Source organism: Pteropus alecto, unplaced genomic scaffold, assembly GCF_000325575.1.
Source record: "Pteropus alecto unplaced genomic scaffold, ASM32557v1 scaffold76, whole genome shotgun sequence".
In the NCBI taxonomy this organism is placed as follows: Eukaryota; Metazoa; Chordata; class Mammalia; order Chiroptera; family Pteropodidae; genus Pteropus; species Pteropus alecto.
In genome coordinates, this window is record NW_006443138.1 from 30904801 (window position 1) to 30912286 (window position 7486).

Sequence of the window (7486 nt, forward strand, 5' to 3'; positions counted from 1 at the left end):
CCCTATCTCTTTTTATTTTCTTAAGTATCTGATGAATGGAAGTTTTTAATTTTTATGAAGCTTAATTTATTATTTATTCTTTATTATTCTTTTATGTTATTACATTCTGTGTCCTAATAAACCTTTATCCATGCCCAAGTCACAAAGATATTCTCCTGTGTTTTCTTCTAGAAGCTTTAGAGTTTCGCTTTTATGTTTAGATCTGTAATTCATCCTGAATTAATTTTCGGGTATGATGAAAGACAGGGCTAGAATTTCACTTTTTTTCTGTAGGGATACCCAGTTGTTCCAGTTCCACTTGTTAAAAAGACCTTCCTTTTCCCATTGGGCTGCTTTGGCATCTTGTCAAAAACCAAGTGCCTATATAAGTATGCATCTATTTCTGGGCTATTTATTCCACTGATTTATTTGTTGGTCCTTATGTCAGTACCATCAAATATAGTTTTGATTACTGTAGCTTTAGAAGTCTTAAAATCCAGTAGTATAAGTTCCCCAATTTTTATTTTTTTCCTGGATCGCTTGGATAGTCTCAATCCTTTGAGTTTCCACATAAATTTTAGAATCAGCTTGTCGATTCCTATGAAAAAACCTGGTGGGATTTTGATTGAGAAACATACTACAAATGTTTTCACACTTTGCTTTCTTCTCAGTGACCACCATTCTCTAGTCATGCTGCTGACAAGCATTTTCATATAGTTCTACACCCCTCACCAAATCTCTCTCTCAAACTAGAATCACTTCTAAACCTCTGATTCTTTTGATTCATCTTGTTTAATTTCAATGTTATTTCTGTTTCATCATCTACAATCCTTTCCTCTCTTCCTTCAAATCTCAGTGTTCCCTTTTTTAAAATATAAATTTAATCATTATTTCTAGGTGTAATGATTCCCTACTCTGGTTTCACGTGAGAGAAAGAACCCCAGTCTAATAGTTCAGAACAGTTATCCTCTTTACTGAGCTCACCACCTGGCTTGCTCTCTTTCTCTACCATGGGCTCTGCCACTGACTGTGTGACCTTATACAAGTGATTTACTCCATCAGGGATTCAGCTTACCTATCATTAAGTGAAAAGATTAGACTAAATCTATGTTGTGGTGGTGGTGGTAAATGTTTTATTTTGTTAATACCAAAACTCCTTTAAGAATCTGAAGAAATTTGTGAGCTCTCTTTTCAAGGAAAAGCAAATTCACAAAAAACATTTTGCAAATCATTTCTGAGTGTTTACAAACTTCATAGAGCCTATCCATGTACTTCAGCTTAACAATCCCTAGACTAAATGTTTTTTTCTTCCAATAGCTCTCTCTGGCTCTAATACTAATTTCTCTTAGAAATAGAAATAGGAAAGTAGCAATTTCCAACCCTACTAAGAACATAACTCTGAAAAAAATGGTGTTCATAATGGATAGACTGTCCAGACAGAAAATCAGCAAGGAAACATCAGAATGGATCCGCATGTTAAACAAATGGACTTAATGGACATATACAGAAATTTCCATCTAACAGTAGAATACACATTTTACAATGTGTGTGTGTGTGTATGTGTGTGTCTGTGAGTATGTTTTAAGCTGTGTTATTACAGAAGAGTCAAAAAATTTTTTAAATTTTAAGGTCCTCCCAAGTGCACATGTAACATTCTCCTGGAAAGATCATATGATAGGTCACAAAACAAATCTTAGTAAATTTAAGAAGATTAAAATCATATCAACTATCTTTTCTGACCACAATGGTACGAAACTAGAAATCAACAAGAAGAAAAAAGTGAGAAGATCTACAAATATGTAGAAACTAAACAACACACTTCTAAACAACCAATGAGTTGGAGAAGAAATCAAAAGAGAAATATAAAGATTATGTCAAAACAAATGAAAATGGAAATACAGCATATTAAATCTTATGGGTTGTTTTCATACGAACTGGGGCAGCACAAGAAGACAAGAGCAACCTTAAAGGATCTTCCATAGGCTGAGATGATACAATTTCAACAATAAAAAGGAAATAATTATTATATTTCACTGAAAAAATTCTGAGAAAAAATTATGAGCCTATAAGGATAGCTAAAGGAAAAAAACATAAAGTGTACTAGAAATAAAATTTCAACTCATAAAATGAATGATTATATAAAATATATTAATGATAATCATGTTATGCTCTTTATCCTCTTAATATTAATGTTAATTTTTATTGGAATTGTTTATTATACCAAGAAATTTTTAAATACATTTGTGTGCAGTCATGTGCCCCATAACAATTTCTCAGTCAACCACAGACCACATATACGATGGTGGTCCCATAAGATTATAATGGAGCTGAAAAAGTCCTAGTGATGTCACAGCCATCATAATGTCATAACAGTGCATTAGTTGTTAATATAAAATGATATAAAGAAATATTTTTGTACAGCTGTACAATGTGTGTGTTTTAAGCTGTTATTATAAAGTCAAACAGTTTTTTAAATTTTAAAGTCTATAAAGTAAAAAAGTTACAGTAAGCTAACTTATTATTCAAGAAAATTTTTAAATAAATTTAGTGTAGCCTAAGTGTATAGTGTTTATAAAGTCTACAGTAGTGTACACTAGTGTCCTAGACCTTCACATTTACTCACCACTCGCTCATTAACTCGCCCAGAACTTCCAGTCCCGCAAGCTCCATTCATGGTAAGTGTCCTCTACAGGTATACCAGTTTTTATCTTTTATACAGTATTCTTACTGTATCTTTTCTGTGTTTAGATACACAAATATCATTGTGTTACAGTTGCTACAGTATTCAGTACAGTAACATGCTATGTAGATTTGCAGTCTAGGAGCCTTATAGCCTAGGTATGTAATAGGCCAACCCATCTAGGTTCAATGTTTGCACTACAAAATCGCCTAACAACACATTTCTCAGAATATACCTATCATTAAGCGACACAAGACTGTATTCATTTAAAACTATCAAAATTTATACTTAGAAGGGTAATTGGCCCATTGACCATGAGGCAGATATTGACCAATGACTTTAGAATGAAAGTTGATAAAAGAGAGAAAGTGAATATTAGAAGGGTATGGAATCCAATCAAGCAGTGAAGTAATTAGTTAAAATCTGGATGGAGAGGTTCATTACCTCATCAATACAAATCAGGAGGGCAAAAGAGAGTCTGTTATAAAACAATTGGATGGTCCAAGTTTCAAGGAAAAAACTTTGGCTTAAAAGGCCCATTACAACAAGAAAGATTTCAGTTTGTATATCAGTTTGTTTTTGCTGCATTAAAAAACACACCAAACTTAGTAGCTTAAGCTTTCTCTCCATTCTTGGGTCTATTGAACAGCTCTTCTGCTCTGGCCTGGTTCCAGCTGGTGCTGAATGGTCAATGTCAGGTGTTTAGAAGGTTGATTGGTCTAGGGGACCTCAACTGAGATGGCTTACGTCTGCTCCACATGGTCTTTCACCCTCCAGTAGGTCAGCCCGGGCTTCCTCACATGGAAGTCTATAGATTCTAAAGACAGTACGAGAGAATAAGTCCCAATGTGTCATGTTTGCTACTGTGGCGCTGGCCAAAGCAATTCAACGACCAAGCTCAGAGTCATTGTGAGAGAAGATTACTCAGAGAGCATTACTGTACCATTATTGCCATTACTGTAATATCCTACTACCATTTGATAGTAGTTAACTTATTAGATTTGCAAGTGTTGCTCAAATGCTTAGAAATATTTTATTTGTTAGATTTATAAGTCTACCCAATCAGCATTTGAAATGTTTGAGAGAAGCAGACACATAAAATTTGGATTGGGGTTTGAAATGTCTAACAAAATTTAATCAAGTTGCAAGTAATGTTAAATGTTTAAAGATAATTTAATCTTAAATTTATGAGTTAATTGCACATGACTCAAAGAACAAGTGATTGTTCTTATTGTATATAAATATTACTAGATTAATAAATGGACTAGCAAGATTTATAAATTGAATTTAAAAGCTTGAGAAAAACTAGGATTTAAATTTTGCAACTCAATGTAAGTGAATAATAATTAAAACACCAATTATTCTAAATAATTTTTCCACAAACGGAAACTCTCTCCAGCTTGAATAAACTTCAGTTGACATATTTATTCAATTGCTATTCAAAACACATTTATCGATTGCCTGCTATGAGACAGGTGCTAGTCTAGATACGAGGAATATAGTAGAAAATGACTCCCAGTCTCTTTCTTCATTGAGATTATACACTAGTGGAGGATATAGGGAGATGATGGAGAGACAAATGCCAGTCAATCAGAGACCAGTTCCTTATTTCCTGATTCTAATCCCATCTAATCTATGGCAAAGGACACTCTGTCTCCTCTCTCACTGTGCAGGAATAGAAGCAGTGGCCAGTTCCCTTTTTCCATTGCCAAAGACAACACTAAGTTCTCCAATTTCTTCCTACCTGACTCCAGTTTTTGAACCCAGCTCCTCTCACAATCAATCAATGAATCTACAAATGTTTATTGAGCATCTGTTATTTCTGTCAGGGCAGAGAAGAAGGGAAGAGAAAAGTAAGAACAAGAGAACATGCAGTCCACTGGTGATGTGCACTCAGCAAGTATTTACTCAACACATCACACCCAGCTAAGCACTGAAGGATGAAAGGAACACAGTGGTGAGGAAGCCAGGATACCTGCCATTAAGGAGGACCAATCTGCAGCAAGGCAAGATCATAGTTCATTCCATCAAAGACACCCATTTGTTTACATTTTTTAAAAATTTTAATTGGACTTTATCTTACAATAGTGATACTATCCAGTTTTCAACTGGATGAAATACAGTAACTGTAGCACAAAGCAGTATCATGCCCCGAGAGGTGTGTAGAGCATATGGCAATTAGAACAGTGGTCCAAAGTCAGGCTGCACATTAGAATCAACTGGAAAACATAAAAAAAAAAAAAAAACCCTTATGCTCAAATTCCACCCCACACCAACCAGAATCAGTACAGAGAGGGTGGGGCTAGGCATGGCATTTTTTTAACCACTCTATGTCATTCTAATATGTAAGCAGGATTTAGAACCAGGATGGCAATGTTAAACTAGGGCACACATTCTCCTGAGGTTATAAGACTTTCCCAGGGACACACCTACATGGATACTTTAAGCCAGGGATCAGCAAACTAGGGCCTATGGCCCAAATCTGGCCTGCTGCCTGTTTTTTACTTCCTCTGGAGCTAAGGTGGTTTTTACATTTTTAAATGGTTGAGGAGAAATGTATTCATCAATGAAGTTCTATTGGAACATAGTCACACTCCTCTGTTTATACATTGTGCATAGCTGATTTTGCACTACAAGGGCAAAGTTAAATAGCTGAGACAGAGGCCACATGAATGGCAAAGCCTAAAATATTTACTATCTGACCCTTTACAGAAAAAGTTAGCTGACCCCAAAGCAAAAGATTTGTAACAGAGTTCCAGAACCTCAACATCTCTGTGTCCTCTAACAAGAACTTACCCGCCTGGGAAGTGCCAGCTGTCAAAGGGTTAGGTGTGGGTAGAGTGTCTTCTCCTTTCCCACATCTTCTTCACATTTACCCTTCTTCCACTTTCAAAAGAAAGACAGGCCTTCCACCAGCCTTGGAGGCATAAAAACCTCCGAGGCACTAAAAACAACAACAAAAAACAAACAATAAAAACAAAAACAAAAACAACCCCAAATACTGGTGTCTAAGAGAACTCTGATGACAATTTTTTTTTCCAAGTCAGATGAGTTCCTTTCCAAAACAGAAGGACCCAATCAAGTTTTCAACTGCCAAATCATTTAAAATATTTGATGATAGATGGCTATGTGATTTTTCACATATAATTCACAAGGGGTTTAAAGAAATGAATAACACTGTTATGACAAAACTAGTGGCAGAATTATTTAAGGAAACAAGGTTTTTGAAGGCTTGCATCTAAAATATTTAAAATGATGAATGCAGTGTCATTCTATGAATAAGCAGTATTAGTCCAGTTATATGAACTCATCTAATAAGAAGTGAATTTCAAATAAATTTATGTTTAATAATTACTTATCAAAACTTTTGTCTTTATTTTGATCAACTATGCACTAATAATTGTAATTATGAAATGAGGACCTCAATTTCTTACTGGCTATTGGGCAGAGGCCTTTCTTAGCTCCTGGCCACTTGGGCCTGTCCCCAGGGAAGCCACAGCAACCCAGAAAGAGGCTGGGCAACCAGAGGTATGGGCTTTTTGGTAACCTAGTCTTGTAAGTGATATCCCATCATTTTGTCTTATTCTATTCATATTCTATTGTTGGAAACCAGCCACCAAGCCCAGCCCACAGCAAGGTGAGGGAGACACAAAAGGATGTGACTACTATCAAAAGGTGGCACCATGGGAGCCATCTTAGAAGCTGCCTGCTACGAAGGTCAGATTTTAATAACAATTTAATCCTCTACATCTATTTAAACTGAAGATGAAAATTTTAGATGTCGTTTTAAAGATGTATTAGTGGATGCAGAGTTTTCCAAGATTCTTTTGGAAATAAACAAGTAAAGATGTTTGAAGACCACGGAGCTTCAGGCCTAATGCAGCTGAGTCCTGCGAGGTAGGATTGAGGGACTAACGGAGACGGTCGCCAGGACTGGGTGCTTTGGACAGTGAGAAAATTCACCGCTCTGATCCAGGTGGATGGAAAGTACAGGGAGAAGCTGAGTCTAGATTCCAAAAGCGTCAAAGGTCAGGCAAAGGCTTTTAGACTTGATAGGGAAGGAAATACGGCGGTGGGTTTAGAATGGAGGAAAGAAGGGGATAAAAATGCAGTTTTCGAAACGCAAATATGTCTGGAGCGTGTAGGATGAAACGGGAGGGCGAAGCTGGAAGCCACGATCCGGGCAGAAGGGAGTGGCGGGAACCCAGGAGAGAGGGCAGCGTCGGACTCCAGACGGAGAGGAGAGGATGCTGTCGGCCCACGTTCTGAGAGATGAATCATTACAACCGGAGACTAACAGATGTAAGGAGCCGAGGACAGTCTTTCAGCAGACTGGGAGTAAGTCTCTTGGGAAACACGGCACTCTCGGCTCTGTGGGACACAGAATGGTCCCGGGCCAGGTGCCTGGCCCCCAGGGATCCCATCTCCCCGAGTGCGCATCACATGTGCGGGAAATGACCGCTCCCACCTCCTCCCCGCAGCCTGACAGAGGAACGTGCCGAGCCGAGCCGCCCTTGCCTTCTGGAAGATGAGAAAGGAAAGCCAAAGAAAGCAGAGCAAAAAAGAGAAACAGTTTAAAGCGGGGTGGGAGTAAAGAGGGACAGGGACTCAGAAGACGGACTTTCTTGGAGACTCGAGTTGGGGCCTGATGTCAACGCAGAGAAGTCGGACGCGGGGAAACAGCAAAGGAGAAAAAGACGAAAACCAAACCTTCTTCTGGCGTGCGGGTAAGAGCGGGACGACACGTGGAGTGGGCTGGAGAGGGCCGAGCTGACCATCGGCGCGCGGTGGGCGGTGCGGGCGGAGCCGCGAGGAGGAGCGCGGGGA

At 38.2% G+C, this 7486-nt stretch overlaps 1 protein-coding gene across 4 annotated transcripts in view; it reads right to left on the minus strand.

Annotated features, from left to right (window-relative positions):
* LOC102885292 (hypothetical protein) overlaps positions 1 to 7486 on the minus strand; it is a 33004-nt gene extending 25518 nt beyond the window's left edge. The window contains exons 1-3 of one of the 4 annotated variants that reach the window (XR_439343.3): positions 7370 to 7486; positions 5456 to 5603; positions 2921 to 3476 (exon numbers count right to left, since the gene is read on the minus strand). The gene's annotated coding sequence lies outside the window, so the exon portion shown is untranslated. Of the gene's footprint in view, positions 1 to 2920; positions 3477 to 4409; positions 4482 to 4703; positions 4879 to 5455; positions 5604 to 7369 lie in introns of those variants that run through there. The other 3 variants (XR_003043611.1, XR_001517941.2, XM_006923904.3) reach the window with 3 other exon arrangements.